This window comes from Elephas maximus, chromosome 3, assembly GCF_024166365.1.
Source record: "Elephas maximus indicus isolate mEleMax1 chromosome 3, mEleMax1 primary haplotype, whole genome shotgun sequence".
Taxonomy (NCBI): Eukaryota; Metazoa; Chordata; class Mammalia; order Proboscidea; family Elephantidae; genus Elephas; species Elephas maximus.
In genome coordinates, this window is record NC_064821.1 from 49,389,390 (window position 1) to 49,407,520 (window position 18,131).

The 18,131-nt window shown below is 49.7% G+C and overlaps 1 protein-coding gene across 4 annotated transcripts in view; it reads right to left on the reverse strand.

The window, feature by feature from the left end:
- CTNNBIP1 (catenin beta interacting protein 1) overlaps nucleotides 1-18,131 on the reverse strand; it is a 76,239-nt gene that overhangs the window by 29,445 nt on the left and 28,663 nt on the right. For 2 of the 4 annotated variants that reach the window (XM_049877865.1, XM_049877866.1), the window contains one exon: nucleotides 6,051-6,136. The exons of 1 other annotated variant lie outside the window; for it this stretch is intronic. The gene's annotated coding sequence lies outside the window, so the exon portion shown is untranslated. Of the gene's footprint in view, nucleotides 1-616; nucleotides 2,528-6,050; nucleotides 6,137-18,131 lie in introns of those variants that run through there. One more of the 4 variants, XM_049877868.1, reaches the window with a different exon arrangement.

The following is an 18,131-nucleotide window of genomic DNA, read 5'->3' on the forward strand; positions in this document are numbered from 1 at the left end:
CTGAAGGGCAGGGTCAGGCAGACACACACCAGATACAGACACCTCCTGGGTGCCCCACACCTTCCCAGGGAGCTCTTCCCACCGGACACCCGGGCACTCTGTTAGGGTTTATCAGGCAGCATAACACTTCAGGGTCTTATTCCTGAGAGCTTGGAGCAGGGGTGAGTGGTCTTGTCCCACACAGCCAGACCAAGCAGGAGCGGAAGGGGGCAGCCTGCCTGCGCCTCTGTGAGCGGAGCTGCGGGGCCCAGGGGACTGAGAGGCCCAGGTTCAGGCCAGCTATGCCCTCCAGCCACCCTCTCCACAGGCTCCTGCCTGCAGGTCACTCTCCCCAGTCAGGAATGTGGTGCAAAAAGCCACGGAGTCCTCAGTTCTCAAAGCCAGCAACTTCCACAGGGAACAAAAGTGACGTGACCAGTGGGAGCTGGTTGGGCCCTTTGGCTCAGGAAACCTCGAGAGCAGCACCCAACCCCCAATTCCCAAGACGGCTTCATGAGCAAGAGGCCAGCTCCCCCGCCAGGCTCCAAGGAGTCCCTCAGTGGGAAAGGCTAGCCTGGGGCTGCAGGGCATGGGTGCCCGCCCGGGCTTGCCATACCACCCTCACAACCCACCCCACCTGTCCAAGGGAGACTCCGCAGGTGGCTGTGAAGACCAGCAGCTGGGTCCAGGTGCACCAGGCACCCAACACTCAGAAAGGTGCCAGGAGAGAAGCCCCGAGAGTCCTCCCTCCAGGAGGGGCCGGAGGGGAAGAAGCCGGGTGTGGAGGGATTTGGTTACACACTTGTAACTCCTGGATGAGTCAGAAATAACGCAGCAGCTGGTGGGGGTGGAGCCTGAATGGCCCCGGTGCCAAGGAGTTGCACTTGGAGGACCAAGGGACTGAGCTGGCAGGCCAAGGGCGCCTCACGCCCGGGCATCCCACAGGGCCCACGGAACCCTGGACAGGCAGGCTCTCCCGGGCCAGGCAGCTCTCCTGGCAAAGGGCGGACTCTGAAGCTCTGCAGAGCCTCCGGTATAAACTTGTCAACTGCTCCTCCCTGTAAGCTAATGGGGCCCTCGCCCTAAAAGCCACACAACAGACTGCAAAACTGGCAATTGGGGCTTCAGTAGCAGGCGTGTGTTCTGTGTGCCTGTGTGTGAAATGGCTGGGTCTCCTCTCCACCACTACAACCCAAACCAGCCAGTTTGCTGCTAAATCAATTCAGACACACAGCAACTCCATGAGTGTCAGAGTAGAACTGCACTCCATAGGGTTCTCAATGGTTGCTTTTTCAGAAGTAGGTCACCAAGGCTTTTTTCTGAGGTGCCTCTGGGTGGACTCAAACCTCCAACGTTTTGGTTAGCAGCCAAGTGCATTAATCGTTTGCACCATTCTGGGGCTCCCCACTAACACCCAGATTTCCCTTAGTCTACTTTCTGTCCCCTCCCCCTCAGCCTGGGCCCAGAAAAGGGCCGATTAACAACTGGAAAATAGAGTCATATCTCTCGGACAAGAGGCTGTGGGTGACTCTGAGCTCCTAGCATGCTGAGGCAAAAAGAAGCTTGGCTCTAGGACAACTTCTCCTGTCAACTTGTCCTCATCCCATTTCTCACAGCCTTCTGTTCCACCTCCCCGACACGCTCCACAGTCTGGAGGTGAACTCAGGCTCCCGGCATTGCCTGCAGCCCTGCAGGTAAACCTGCACTTCAGCCAAGGGGAATGGCTCTCCACCTCTTCCCACGGCCACCGTGTCCTCTCCCCACTTCTCATCCTTCTTTCTATCCAGTTGCCAGAATAATCTTTAGTTTGGAAGAAAAAAAAAAAAAAGGACAAAAAAACCGCTGATATCCCTCTTCTGCTTTAAATGCTACCTTGGAATAAATTTCAGGCCCCTGCCAGGGCCTTTCCAAACCATGTAGACCCGGCCCTGGCTCGCTCTCCATCCTGGCTTCTCTTCATGTTTCCACTTACCACTCTGCCTTCCATTTCTAGAACTGAAATGGAGCTTCTTCCAAGCAGCTCTTTTTCCCCCAGAAGCCTTTGCACAGGGTGTCCCCTCAGCCTGGAACTGGCTCCTTTTCATCCTTCAGGTCCCAGGTTGAGGCTGTCTTCCCAGAAAAGACTTCCCTGACATCGTAACTGACACAGGTTCTGCGCCTCCCACCCCGGTCACTCTCCTAACCCCGTCTTATTGTCCTGATTTTCAAACACATCTTGTTAGACTGTCACATAATGCCACCCCCCACCTCCCCAGTGAAGGGCTTTGCACACCACTGTGTTCCCCAGCAGACCCGATGGGTGCTGAGTGATAGTGGTGCTTCCTCACTGGCTGAATGGAATATGGAGACAGCCCCCATCCTACAATATCCACGTCAATTCAGGATCCCATGTCATCATGTTAAGAGACCAAAGTGCCTGGTCCAGTCTCCCATAACCAAATTTAGCTTTCTCAAAGGACTTCTGTTTCTGAGTAATTGCATGTGCCTTGGATGATCCAACCGAAAACCTGCTGCCATCCAGTCGATTCTGACTCATAGTGACCCTGCAGGACAGCATAGAACTGCCCCATAGGGTTTCTAAGGGTGTAAATCTTTATGGAAGCAGACTGCCCCATCTTTCTCCCGTGGAGCGGCGGCCCCATCTTTCTCCCGTGGAGCGGCGGGTGGGTTCGAACCACCTCCCTTTTGGTTCTGTCGTACATAGGCTCTCTATGGGTCAGAACCAACTTGATGGCACCTAACAGCAACCACCTATCGGTTAGTAGATGAGTGCTTTAACCACTGCGCTACTCAGGGCTCCCTCCTTGAATGATCGTGTTATCCAAACCAGTTAACAGATGTCTTCGAGTTTGAGTTGGCTCCGACTCCCGGCAACCCCGTGTGTGCTGGGTAGAACTGTGCTATGTGGGGTTGTTGATGGCTGATTTTTGAGAAGTATATACCAGGCCTTTCTTCCAAGGTGCCTCTGGGTGGACTTGAACCTCCAGCCTTTCAGTTAGCAGCCAAGTGCATTAACTGTTTGCGCCACCCAGGGACTCCCGTGTTCTCCAAAGGGCACCTGAAGTGCTCTGTAAAGCCTTCAAACTGAGAGCCAGGCATTCCAGGAGTAAAAATCTTCCAATTCTGTATTATGACCAAGGGTTAGTTTTCATTTGCTCTCCTCATGAGCATGAGAGCTTTGGTGGTTAAGAGCTACCACGGCTGCTAACTAAAAGGCTGGCAGTTGTAATCTATCAGCTGCTCCTTGGAAACCCCATGGGGCAGTTCTACTGGGTTCTATAGGCTCACTATGAGTCAGAATGGACTCCAAGGCACCGGTTTGGTGTTTTTTTTTTTTTTTGGTTTGTGAGTGTGAGATACAAGTGACAGGCCACTAGGTGTCGCGACACATAAAAGAACCACAGCTCCAGTGTGTGTCACACCCCCACTCACCACCCCAACAGGCTCAGGGAGGGAACTTTCCAATCTGGTTCAAGCAGGCCAATCCTTAGCCCCCAGTGAACACCTGAGGTGGAATACATATCACACCTGCCCTGGTCCTGGCATCAGAAGCCACGCTCCAGTCCCAGGGCCCAGAGCAAGATCGACTTGTTCACGGAGAACGCCAGCTCTACCTAGGCAAGGATGTATGTCTGTTTCCCTTAGGCACATCCCCAGGACCTACCTGGGGGTCCTGGCGCACAGTAGGTGCTTACAGAGGGGATGTCTGTTCCACATCACAAAGTCATGTTACATTTTTAGATATCCTTCAGAGCAGAAATTTTGCTTTGTCCAACAACCCGTACTCACAGGATGCTTTCTCCTGGGTATCCCGTCGAGTCCTCACTGCCCCCAGGGCCTCTGATACCTCACGATATAATGGGCAGGGGGCTTGCTGGGCCTGGGATATAACTGGGTATCTGAGCAGCTGCCTGGGCAGACATTTGGAGCCAGAGTACTCTCACTTCACCAGGCTTCCCTGGCAGATACCATTTCTTAACCTGGCTCTTCTTGCTTTAGGGAATACTCTTAACTTATAATTTCTAAATATTCTGGTTATCTAGTATTCTTCTAGCTCCAGCTACAAGCTGACAGCACTCTGCTGCCTACAAGAGAGGAGTCGCCCAGAGCAGCCCACAAGCACAAGTTCCAGCCCTTTGCACTTCAATCCAAATGGTCTAGAATGGCTGGTTTACATAATTCTATCTGAAACAGGACCTGCAGTAAGGGTACGAAGACAGGAAAATTAACAACGAATAGAATAAATCACAATCAACACAAACACAGACGTTTCTGTGGCTGCTGTGCCACAGGTGTGTTAAAGTGTGCTTGGGCTGCTGCCTAGGCAAGCAAACACGCATCACAACTCTGACAGGTACCAGACTAACTTCACTTGAGAATTCTTATTCTCCCCTGTAGGGAGCAAGAACCAGTCTCCATCAAACTGTGTTTAAATTACATAAATTCCAACTAATCTGGACATACTTATTCATGCGGCTCTCTGGGGAGGATCTGAGAGTAATGACGCTTCTTGTTACGGTCTCCTAGCAGTCCTCATCATCATCCCATGGCTTGAAATGTAGTGGTGCTTCCACTCTGAAGTCTACAGAAGTCTCTCTGTGTTACTGCCCAAGTCAGAGACAAAACACTCTCTCTCTTAAGACATAACATTCTAGAAGTTGACTAAAAACCTGTTGCCATAGAGTTGATTCTGACTCAGAGTGACCCTATCCACGACAAAGCAGAACTGCCCCACAGGATTTCCAAGGAGCAGTTGGTGGATTCGAACTGCCAACCTTTTGGTCAGCAGCTGAGCTTTTAACCACTATGCCACCAGGGCTCCAAGAAGCTGACTAGGGAAAGGGAAATGGGAGAGGGGAGAAGAGGCAACCATCAACCATCCAAGCAAATAGTGAGGGAGGAGGTTGGTGTCTACATAGTATGCCACGGACGGCTACGTGTTAGGCGAAAAGAGGGTGCAACTCCAGAAAATTCTATCTGACTGGGGTAAAGGCAATTAAGAGATACTGAGGTACATGGATTCATTTCTGACACACAAATGTACCCCACACTGTCCCCACAGTCTCCCACCAGTTCTGCTGGAGGAAACGCAGCTGGTCCAGGCAGAACAGTGAGGAAGTGGCTCCCAACCATTGCACAGATTCCTATAAAGTGGCGAAAAGCTCTAGGTATGAGAGGCCAAGCTACGTTCTCCAGGGGACATGAGAGGTCATTTGTAAGAGGTGTCCTCAGACATCATGCTCTTACACAGCTTCGGCAGGGACCTAACCTCTACCAATATGTGACCGCCAGCTTCTAAGCTGCTGATCTCACTTTAGAAGGATTAGGAGGTAAGGGCAGGAGGGACCCGAATGATTGCTGAATATTGCGATCATGCAGCAATCAGAGACTTAGGCTGCCGGCCTGGGTCTCTCCCATCTAGGAAAGGCAACCCATTCTGGTCAATTGCTTTGAGCACCGGCTCCTCTGACAGCATGAGTGGTCCTGAACACAGACACAGTCGCCTGCACTCTTTTTTATTTATAAGGTTGAAGCTAATGCTGTTGAACACCACATTTACATAAGTTAGAAAATACACTTAGATCCAGGACAGTCTTGCACCTGTTAGACCAATATCAAGTAACCTCAGGCTGGACCAGACAGCAAGGGGAGTCCTTCAGATACACAAGTCGCCTCTGCCCCATGGGTCCTGGCACTTGTCTTTTGCTCTGTCCATTTAAAAACAAATCATTGTGTATTTTAAATGCTTGCATTTAAAAAAGTGTATTTATAGTTTGTTGTATTTAAAGTGCAACACTGCACACAAATACAATGTAGTGTATGGGATTTACAGAGCTGATATCACATAGTAATTCAGCGTCTGCACGTGATCGAACAGCTAAACCAAGTCAGCAGCACCACATGATCCACCCTAAGAGCCTGCAAACCTGAGGAACGAGCATGACTGGGAACAGTGGAGAAGAGAAACAGGAGGAGTTAACTCCGCAGTCAGCCTGGCACCTGAGAGCCCAGGCCCCCTTCCCGACACTGTTCTAGAACCACACTGGAGAGCCCTTTCCCTCAGTCCTTACCTGCTTCTGGAAATTAACTTCAGGCAAACAGGTGCTCAACTGTGACGGGGAGGGCAGCGGCTAAGGAGAAATAGGAAGGTGCCGCCCTGTGGAAACACAGAACACGAGTCATGTGAAGATCTAGGAGGGTCCCGACGGCTGCCGGGCTCAAGCCAGAACCCACGCCCCACGCTGATGGACCAGAAATGCTGGCGGGAAGCTCACGGCCATGGGCTCAGCCGTGGCCCAGCAATACCTGTGGGTCAGGCCAGCCTGGAGAACTTGCGCCAAGACCTCTGGGAGAAGGTGCTGACTGCAGCTAAACTAGCTTGTCATTTCCGGCCAAAGCAGGTCAGCCTGCTCAACATAGCACACCTCTTCTCCTTGTTAGTCACCGCTGCTAATTGATGGGCTGTGCTCAGAGATGTCGTGGACCAGAATGAATCACTTCAGGATGGGCAGGTCCCACACCTGGGTGAGATGGCATTCCGCCCATCAGACAAAACATGACATGGCGGCCCAGGTACGTGGAGCTCCACCTCCTTTGGGCTCAGATAGTTCATCTAAGTATGTCTGTGTGCTTAATGAATATCTGCAGTTGTATACGTAACATAAATGAACACAGACACGTTATACACACACATAAAACACCAAAAGCCAAAACACCAAACCAGCTGTCATCAAGTCCATTCCAACTCATGGCGACCCCACGTGTGTCAAAATAGAACTGTGCTGAGTTTTTGGTGGCAGGTCATCAGACTTTTCTTCAAGATGCCTCTGGGTGGACTTCAACTGCCAACCTTTCAGAGAGCAGCTAAGCACGTTAACGATCCGCACCCCTGCCCCCCGGGACACATAAAACACTCTTGCAGTGAATTTACGAACCTGCTAGCCTGGTCACATGCCTATTTGTCCCAAACATACCTCTTCCAGAAATCAAAGAAGGCAACGTTCTTTTCTTCTGCCTTCCACAGACAATCTCACTGCTCGCGTCACACTTGCGGTATAGTCTAACGGGGATGTGGGCAGGGGGGTGCTGCGGCTGCCCTCTGCTTTCCCAGAAGTCCTCTGCGAACAGGTTGAAAGCATAGGAAGAGGCAGGCCAGGGCAGCCAAAGAGTCTTGCCCACCTGCTCCAGCCCGCACCACTTTTTCCATATGGCACACAGACCTCATGACCCTATATACGCCACCCAGAGACAGGGCTGAGAGGTAGTAACCAGCTCTCAGCCCCTGCAAAGACGACAGAAAGGCGGGCCCGGAAATCTGCATTTAAAACACTCGGCCTCAGGTGACTCTGGGGCTGGAGGTCTGTGTGCCACATTTTGAGAAATCTGTTCTGAGGGAGGTGCAGGGCCGAGGAAATGTTGAAACCCCTTTTCCACTGTTTTCCACAATTTCTGCGAAGAAAGCTATTTGCTTACACAAGGGGCTGAGGAAAATGTGTTTTCCAGAGAAAGTGAGGTTTCAAAAGCCTCCCCTAATGGTACATACCATTCGAAACCTCTAAGTGCGTGTCCCTTCAACCAGCAGATAGTCCTGGGATGGAAGAGCTATCACCTGCCACTGCTACCCCTTTCCCCATAAAACTACCCCCTCTAGGAATAGACCATCAACAGCAATTAATGCTCTTCTCATTCCTCTAGATATCAAAGCACTGAAATACCAAGGAACCTTGGGGAACTTTCCACCCTGGTCCCCACATTCCTTCAAAAAGAGATGAAAAAAGCCAGCCTTCTCCCATGTCTGAAGGGCTTCAATTACTTCAACTACCATGACAGCCAATTATCCTTCTACTCTCTACAGGGCTCAGACCCTTCCCAGAAGCAGAGGGGGACTTTAAGGGAAAGGGGTCAAAAGCATGGGGACTGTCCAGGGATTCACAGCCAGCTGTTCTATCTGCCATTTTATAATCATCAGGTCAGTGTTCCCAATTTATAGAGGAGGAAACTGAGGCTCCAAGTCCCTGGGCCTGTCTTCTAGGAGCTGACCAAATGACTGAGGAATACTATACAAGGCAAACAGAAATCAAACAATATGAGACGACAGGCCATAGGAGAGGTTAGGTTAAGACACAAACACTTCCTGAGTGCCAACCACATGTGATGTATTGTGCCAAGCACTCTCCCTGAGGAGCTCAGAGACAAGAGGGGAAAAAAAGCCCCAGGTGTTCAATAATCTATGAGAACACAAAGGGAGGGCAGGACTAGCTGCCAAGGGCACTTGGAGAAGACACTGGGTCTTGAAGGATGAATAGGAGTTTTTTGGGTAGAGAAGGAGGGGAAGGGCATTGTAGGCACAGGGAACCGCTCTTCAGTAAGCATGGAAGTTCACTCTTTTACTGACCAAATGATTGGGCATCTATTTCTGGCCAGGCCCTGTGCTAGACATTGAGGATACAGAGGTGTGCAAAACAGGCACACACAGGTGAGCTTGTGATGAGGGGCTCGCAGGGAGCTGCGGGGTGGGGGGGGCAGACATTACTCAAGTCATTCCCCAGGTGAATCCATCCTCAGCCAGGGTGATGAGTGGGTAAGAATGAGGTGCCCCGAGGATGCAGCTGGGAGCCTGATCCAGCCCTGGGAGACAGGGAAAGCATCCCCAGGGAGTGACTAGGAGGAGGTGGCAGGAGGTTCAGCACGTGTGCAAATGCCCAAGGGCAGTAAGAGACAAGGCCTTTGAAACTGGAAGAAGAAAAGGTGTGCCTGAGGCTTGGGGAGCCGGAGCGAGAAGGCTCAGGAAGTCTCAGGTAGGATTACAGGGCAGAAGCCCAGACTGATGCGTGGCTGTGAATGGTGGGGGTGGGGAGCTTCCTGGGTCCCAGGATAAAGAGAGGCAGGCTCAATAGCTAGGACAGACTCCTCGGCACGGAGATGCCCAGCGCGGTTCGAAAGCAGTGGATTCCTCTTTCAGACAGAGTTGGTTCCACAGGGAACATCCATGAAGTGTCTGGAGACAGACAAATTGTGGTAGCCACTAGGTCTGGGAAACACTGTGGACTGGAATGGGGCGGGGGCACTTGGGAAAGAAGCGGGACCTGAATAAAGGGAGGGAACTGGTGAGGCTGGTGCACAGAGAGGGGGTACCTCCTACAGACTCACAGCGCACTCAGGGGATTGGTGGAACCATGCCCAGAGCAGAAATACAGGGAGGAGAGAGAGTCCGGAAGGTCTGCTCTGAGCTTTGCCCGAGCCCGGTCAGAAGTTACGGAGCAGAGTAGCTGTCTTAGTCACTTAGTTAGTGCTGCTGTAACAGAAATTTATTTTTTCACAGTTCAGGAGGCTAGAAGTCTGCCTTAAGGGCACCAGCTCTAGGGAAAGGCTTCCTCTCTCAGCTCTGGGGGAAGATCTTTGTCTCCTTTCAGCTTCTGTTCCTCTGCTCATTGGCAGTCTTCACATGGTATGCATCTTCCCCTCTGTTTGTTTTTCCTTCTAAGTGCCTAATCTGCTCTTTTTATATCTCAAAGGTGATTGGCTTAAAACATGCCCTACACTGGCATGGTCTCATTAACATAACAAAGAAAGTCCTACCCCCAAATGGGATTACACCCACAGGTACAGGGGTTTAGGATTTCCGGCACATGTTTTGGGGGGGGACACAATTCAATCCATTACAGTGGACTTTTGCGGAAAGGCAGTGTATGCGGGGATCAGTGTGATGCCAGTGTGCAAGTGATGGGGGGGGGGGCAAAGCCATGGGACCAGAGTTGGGAGATGCCATGGAGGATGTTACAAGGATATGGTGTGAATGGTGGTCCTGGATCAGATGCTGGCAACAGAAATGGGAGGAGTGGGCGAGGGAGGAGGCTGCTCCAGACTTCAAAATCAACAGATCCGGAAGAGGGGTGTGGAGAAGGGTGCAGGGAGGGGCTCCGGGAGGGCACAAAGGGCTCTGAATGTCTGCCTGGGAGAACAGTCCTGCTGCTTAGATAATAAGAAGACTTGTTGGGGCTGAATCGAATGAGCTCAGTCAGAGTGTGGCTCTCAAGGTGACGACAGGGAGTCCACGTAGAAAAGCCTCGAAATGCAGGTGAGAGCTGCTCGGAGGGGTGTGAGGGGGGTGTGGTGGTGAATTTTATATGTCCACTAGGCTGGGGGGGTGGTGCCCAGTGTTTGGTCAAGCACTAGTTTAGATGTTGCAGGGAAGGTATTACATAAAGGAAATGATCCTCCATAATGGGAGTGGGCCTCATCCAATCAGTTGAAGTCTGTAAGACTAGCATAGACATCCTGCCCGAGTTTCCAGGCCCCTGGCCTGCCCTAAGAATTTCGGGTACAAGGCTGCAATCTCAACTCTTGCCTGAGTTTCCAGCCTGCCAGTCTGCCTTACAAATTTCAGACTTGCCAACCCTCACAATCGCAAGAACCAATTCCTTAAAATAAGTAAAAATAAATAAATTAAAATATAGCTATAAATCTTCCCCTCTATCTTTATCTCCTATTGGCTTTGTGTCTGTAGAGAACCCGGCCTGAAACAGATGGATTTTCTGGGGAGGAGGAGAGGGGGCAGGGAGGAGGCTGGGCTGTATGCTCTGCCTTTGGCCCACCCAGGCACCCCGGCCTAGGTCAGGCCTACCCCAGGCTCCATCATAGCACCTGCCATGTGTGACTGTCTGTTTAAAGCTACACACACACACACACACACACACACACACAAGGGGTGGGGCAGAGGCAGAAGCTCATCTGTCCTGTCCTCGTAATGGTCTATGGAACTGGGAACGTGCCTCCGTTCCCATGCAATGGTCTATGGAACTGGGAACGTGCCTCCGTTCCCATGCAATGGTCTATGGAACTGGGAACGTGCCTCCGTTCCCATGCAGCCACATGCTGTTCTGTGCTGTCTGCCCGCCTGCTTTGTGAGAGTGTTGTCCTGGACCAGCTCTCAGCATCAGAGGCTCAGATGGAGTCTCAGTCTTAGGTTTGCCTCCTGGCTGGGGGTGGGGACAGTCAAGCACAGGTGGTAGTGTCTGTAGGGAGAGGCAGAGACACAGGTAGGTTAGCTAACAGTGCTTCAAGGTTCATGGGAGGGTCTTCCCAAGGCTACATCCTAACTCTTGGAGAGTGAGAAGAAGGCCAAGAAGATGCTGGAAGCCAGGGACGGGGAGAATGGCAAAGGTCTTTAGGAATCGAAGAGAGATGGCAGGTGGGATAAGTGAGAAGAGAGGAAGAGGGTGAAGAGAGGGTGGGAAAGCACAGGGAGAAGAGAGAGCAGGCCCAGACAGACTAGCCGCAGCTGCTTGTTGTGCAGGGCTGCACTGGGCGGGGTGGGCTGCAGGAAGGAGCAGGACAGAGGAGGCCCTACTGGCTGCTGGGACAGTGAGCTGGGGCTGCAGGACTGCCAGGTAGCCAGTGGGGAGGATAGAGCTAAGGTAAATTCACAGGCTGCCTTCCCCTGAGAACTGCTCCAGGCAAATTCTTCAGCCTAAAACAAGAAGCAAGAGATCAGTACTCAGAGCAGCCAGAGTGGCTGGCAGTCTGGGGCCATGCAGAGCCCAGCCTGGGGCTTTCTCCAGGGGCCAGGTCCTGTGGCTAAGGAAGAGGTCAAGGAGGCAGAATTACAAGCAAGCAACCTTGAGGGCGAGGAAGCCTGAGGAGGAGGAACACACCTCCACTGAGCATCTATGCTGGGACCCAACAGCTCCTGAGGGGCCAGGCCCTACATACTGAGCCCTACCTGTTCCCAGCTCCTTTACCCCCTCTGCAGTGAGGGTGAGGCCCCCGCCTCCAGCTACAAGTCGGAACTGAAGGAGAGACGCCGAGTACCCCAAAGCAGCTGGGACCCACAACCACAAAGCTTCTCTCCTGCCTATAAAATCCAGAACAAGGCATATGAACCAAGTGTCCCTTATCACCAGCTCACAGTCAGCTGCCCAAGGAAGCCTGAGGAAGAGAAAGACAGGGAGAGTGAGATGGGTGCACAGAAACTGTACCCCACTCCCGTGACAGCACTGAAGATCTCAGACAGGTGAGTCTGGACGGGCCCTTCTTCCATCTTCTACACACGAACTATGCCGATACACAGAAATAAGGCTATGGAGCCATGCTAGGTCACAACAGCAAAACACACAGTAGCACATAAACCAGCATGCACGGCCAGACACACACAGGGAGGAACTGGAGGAAATAGGGAACTCTTTGTGCAGGGCCAGTATGCAAGAAAGGCTCCATGTAGCCAGGCTTCATGGAGAGAGGGCACCAGAAGATGGCCTTGTCATGGAGGCTCCCAGGAGACGGTATCCTGGGCCTGCCACTTACCAGCTGTGTGGCCTTGGAGCAACTTGGTCACTCAACCAATCAACAAATGTATCACACACCTACTATGTTTTGGGATGCATCGGTGGAAAAACAGTCAAAAATCCCTATGCTACTTAGCCAGAAGGAGAAATGGAGTCCTTATTCATGCTACATGAATGAACCTTGAAAACATTATGCTGAGTAAATACACGAGTCGCAAAAGGGCAAATATTGTGTGATCCCACTTACATGAAATACCTAGAACAGCCAAAAGTATACAGACCCGTTTATCAGTGGTTGGGGTCGCTGGGTGGCGCAAACAGTTAACGTACTCAGCTGCTAACAGAAGGTTTGGAATTTTGAGTCTACCCAGAGGTACCTTGAAGAAAGGCCTGGTGATCTACTTCCAAAAAATCAGCCCTGGAGCATAGTTCTACTCTGACACACATGGGGTCTCTCTGAGTTGGCATCAACTCAAAGGCCATTGGAACTATTAGTGGTTATCAGGAATAAGAGGGAGGGGAAAGAGGGAGTCACCGCTTAGGGGTACTGAGTTTCTGTTCAGGGTGATGGAAAAATTTGGAAACGGATAATGGTAATGGTTGAAATTAATTAATATCACTGAATTATACTCGTGAGTATTGTTGAAATGGCAAACGTTCTGATATATATTTTTTAGCACAATAAAAAGAATTCCTATGTACAATCTAGTGAGGGGGAGAGTGGGCAATAAGCAAAAAGTAATCGATAGGTAGATAACAAACACAAAAGGAGGTAATAAGCGCTATGATAAAAAACCGAAGGGGGTAAAGGGGCATGGGAATGTGGGGGTGAGGGGTACAACTTTCAATAGGGTGGTCAGAATGGAAGGAGGTGACCAAGGGGCCACGGGAGACCCCAAGGAGAGTGTGGAAGCTGTATGAGCATACGGCTGTTTTGGTGGGACAGCAACAAAGCCTGTGTGTGCGGCCAGAGCAGTGGACAGAGGAGAGGAGATGAACTGGGGGGCACCATTAGGGCCATAGACGCCTCTATGAGAACCCCAACTTTGACCTGTATGAAAGGTAAGCTACTGTGAAGTCGTGTTTAAGGAGAGAACGACCTGGTCTGACTTAAGTTTTGGCAGGGCCATCCTGACTGCTGAAATGGAAAGGAAACCACAGGAAAAGAAGTGGGGAGGTGAGAAGCAGGCCCTGGCAGGAGTCCTGGCAAAAGATGCCAGGGTCTCAGAAGAGGGAGGTGGCAGTTAAGCGTATGGAGTGGCTGGGTTCAGGCAGGACAGTGACAGGGTGGGGGGCATGACTCTCATGCTTCTGGGTTGAGCTGCTGAAGGTCTGTGTTCCTAGCAACCGAGAAGGGGGAGACAGGAATGGAATGGTGTTGGGGGAAGATCAGGAATTAAATTTAGACAGCTCACAACCTTTCCTATCTCTAAGCCTCAGTTTCCCTATCTGTAAGACGGGAATGATAACAGTACCACTTCAATGGCTGCTGGTGAAAATTAAATGAGAGAATATATAAAGCACTTGCCACAGGCCCTGATACACAGCAAGCAGGCAATAAATATTAGTTAGCATTACTAATGATAAAAAGAGCCCTGGTGGCACAAAGGTTTAAGTGCTAGGCTGCTAACTGAAAGGCTGGCAGCTGGAACCTGCTCAGAGGCTCTGTGGTAGAAAGACCTGGCGATCTGCTCCCATAAAGATAACAGCCTAGAAAGCCCTATGGGGCAGTTCTACTCTGCAACAAATGGGGTCGCCATGAGTCAGAATCAACTCAACCGCACCTAAGAAGAACAAAAATTAACGATAAGACTCAAAAGGTGACACAGACAATGTATTTGATATTTTGTTACAGGATACAGGGGTGGGGGTAAAATTAAGCAAACAATAAGAATTCAAAGGTTTAAAATGCCAGCAGCTTCCTTTCCTCCATTTTTCCTTCCCGGTTTGTCCGTGAGCCCCCAACTGGCTCAAAGAAATGACACATATGGGACAAGGAGATGCTGGGGCAGTACAGGACCCCACCTCCACATTCCACCCCCACATCACTTGGGGTGCTTAAAGCAGGGGTTCTCAAGCTTGCTGCTAGGGTCATTCAAGGCCAGAAAATTCTGTGGTGTCGGGGACTGTGTTGCCCATTGTAGGAGGTTTAGCAGCATCCCTAGCATTCACTCACTAGATGCCAGTGGCACCTCCTCTGCAGTTGTGATAACCAAGAATGTCTCTAGACATTGTTGCTGAACGTTCCTGGGAGGGGGGGAGGATCAAAATCACCTGACTTCAAAATTCACAAAAACCTCATGTGTGTCAAAGTACAAATGTGCTCCATACCGTTTTCAATGGCTGATTTTTTGGAAGCAGATTGCCAGGCTTTTCTTGCAGGGAGCCTCTGGGTAGACTTGAACCTCCAACCTTTCATTTAGCAGCTGAGCACATTAGCCATTTGCACCACTCAGGGACTTTTTATATATTTATTTTATTGTGCTTTAGATAAAGGTTTACAGAACAAACTAGTTTCTCATTCAACTATTAATACACTTATTGTTTTGCTACATTGGTTGCTGACCCCACCACATGTCAACACTCTCCATTCTGGACCTTGGGTTCCCCATTGCCAGCTTTCCTGCCCCCTCCCGCCTTCTAGTCCTTGCCTCTAGGCCGGTGTGCTCATTGAGTCTCATTTTGTTTTACGGGCCTGTCTAATCTTTGGCTGAAGGGTAAATGAACCTCAGGAGTGGCTTCATTACTGAGCTATAAGGGTGTCTGGGGGCCATATTCTCAGGGTTTCTCCAGTCTCTGTCAGACCAGTAAGTCTGGTCTTTTTTTTTTGTAAGTTAGAATTTTGTTCTACATTTTTCTCCAGCCCTGTCTGAGACCCTCTGTTGTGATCCCTGTCAGAGAAGTCAGTGGTAGTAGCTAGGCATCATCTAGTTGTGCTAGACTCAGTCTGGTGGAGGCTGTGATCCATTAGTCCCTTAGACTAATCTTTCCTTTGTGTCTTTGGTTTTCTTCTCTCAGGGACTTCTTTAAAGCAATAACTAACACATATTTCTGGCTTACTACTTGGCAGGCACTGTTCTCAACCTTTTGCATTTATCAAGTCATTTAATCTTCGCAAAACTCTATTAGGTTTTACAGATGAGGACACTGAGGGGCAGAGAGACAAAGTCACCCATCTGTGACTGCCCAGCTAGTTCATACTAGAGTAGGATTTGAACCCAGATTTCCAGACTCTTGATCACTGCTATATTGCTCTTCAGTGTACAACAAATAAAAACAGGCTCAGGGTCAGGACAGAGTGTGGCACTGCAGCCTGAAATGAAGCTCCTGCTGGGACGCACACCACGCCGCACCCCAGCCCTCCAGCGATGTCAAAACCAGGGCACGAGAGAAGTGCCACATGCTCCACACTCGATAATTAAACTGCAACCTCCTGTGCTCTCAGGCCTCATGAGCAACCCGCCTTAATTAATAAATTCCACGTTTCCGCCTCCTGGATCCAGAAGCCAGGCTCAGCATTCCCCAGCTCTGCTCTGCCTGCATGAGCCAAACGGGTCCCCTAATGAGGGCTCTGGCCAGTCGGGGACTTTGCAGGATGTGACCCCATTCCTAGGGGATGAGCTTGGGGTAGGAATTTGTCCTGAGATCATCAACCCAGATTCAAACCTGACCCAAAGCTCCTTCCTGCTCCGTGTGAAGCTGGATGACGTTATAAAACAGTGATAATCACTGTTCTTGCTGGGGCATCTTCTAAGGGCCAGGCTTGATGTCAGTCATGTTCAGGACCTTGTCTCATTTAATTTGAGTCCTTGCAACAAGCCTGTAAGGTAGGAATTATTCTCGTTTTATAGATGAGGAAACTGAGGCTCAGAAGAGCTAAGTAATCTGCCCAAGGCCACGTGGCTAATCAGTGACATGCTTGGATTTGAATTCACCCATGCTTTTTCCCGCTATCCTATTAGCCCCGTCTGGCTCAGAAATTGATAGAAGTAATACCCACTTTAGGTTATCTCTGGTGAGGGGTAAGACAGTACACAGTACTGAGGAAGCCAGCACAACTTGTCCAAAGCAACGTCATGGAAGTTCCGTAGACACATCCAAACTCCCTGAGGGACCAAATTACTGGGCTGAGGGCTGTGGGGACACGGTCTCCAGAACATGGAGCTCAATAGGCGTAACATAGTTTATAAAGAAAATGTTCTACATTCTACTTTGGTGAGTAGCACCTGGGGTCTTAAAAGCCTATGAGCAGCCATCTAAGATACTCTACCGGTCTCATCCTTTTGGGAGCAAGGGAGAATGAAGAAAACCAAAGACACAAAGGAAAGATTAGTCCAAAGGACTAATGGGCTACAACTACCACAGCCTCCACCAGACTGAGTCCAGCACAGCTAGATGGTGCCTGGCTACCACCACCGACTGCTCTGACAGGGATTACAACAGAGGGTCTCAGACAGGGATGGAGAAAAATGTAGAACAAAATTCTAACTCACACACAAAAAAGACCAGACTTACTGGTCTGACACAGACTAGAGAAACCCCAAGAGTATGGCCCCTGACACCCTTATAGCTCAGACACTCCTGAGGTTTATTTACCCTTCAGCCAAAGATTAGACAGGCCCATAAAACAAAATGAGACTAAACGGGCATACCACCCAGGGGCAAAGATGAGAAGGCAGGAGGGGACAGGAAAGCTGGTAAAGGGGAACCCAAGGTCAAGACAGGGAAAGCGTTGACTTGTTGTGGGGTCGGCAACCAATGTCACAAAACAGTATGTGTATTAATTGTTTAATGAGAAACTAGTTTGCTCTGTAAAACTTCATTTAAACTATATAAAAAAAAAAAGTACCCACTTCAACTGAACTAAAAATGAAAATCCACCTTATAGGAAAAAAAAAAAAAAAAAAGCCAACCCCAAGTACTGTCAACCCAAGATCAATTGGAAATGAAGGTAAGGCTGCATGACAATAGAATACAGTGGATAGTCCTTAGTAGGATCCAGGATGGGGAGGGGGGAAAAGCCATAAAGGTCATTATTGGGCAAATGGGGAAAACTTAATAAAAAACTGTTGCTATCAAGTCCGGCTTGTAGCAACCCTATAGGACAGAGTAGAATTACCCCATAAGGTTTCCAAGGCTGTAAATCTTTACAGAACAGACTGCCACATCTTTCTCCCTCAGAACAGCTGGTGGGTGCAGACTGATCTTATGGTTAGCAGCCAGGAGCCTAACCACTGTGCAACCAGGCCTCTTGGAAAATTTAATATAGAGAATTTATTAGATAGTCCCTGGGTGGTGCAAATATTTAATGCCCTCAGCTGCTAACTGAAATACTGCTGGTTCAAGCTCGCCCAGAGGCATCTTGGAAGAAAGGCCTGGCGATCTACTAAAAAACCAGCCTTTGAAAGCCCTACGGAGAGAAGTTCTACTCTGACAAACACGGAGTTGGCATGAGTCAGAACTGATTCAATGGCAACTGGTTTTTTGCTGTATTTATTAAATAATACTACTATATCAATATTACATTTGTTGACTGTGATAATTATATTACAGTCCTGTTGTAAAATATTCTTGTTCTTAAGAGATACAGGCTGAAGTATTTATGGGCTGTTATGGATTGAATTGTGTTCCCCCAAAATATGTGTCAACTTGGTTAGGCCATGATTCTCAGTACTATGTAATTATCCTCCATTTTGTGATCTAATGTACTTACCCTATGTATTGTAAATTCTAACCTCTATGATGTTAATGAGGCAAGATTTGAAGCAGTTAAGTTAATGAGGCAGGATACAAACTACAGGATTAAGTTTTATCTTGAGTCAATCTCTTTTGAGATATAAAAGAGATCAAAAGAGCAAGCAGAAATCC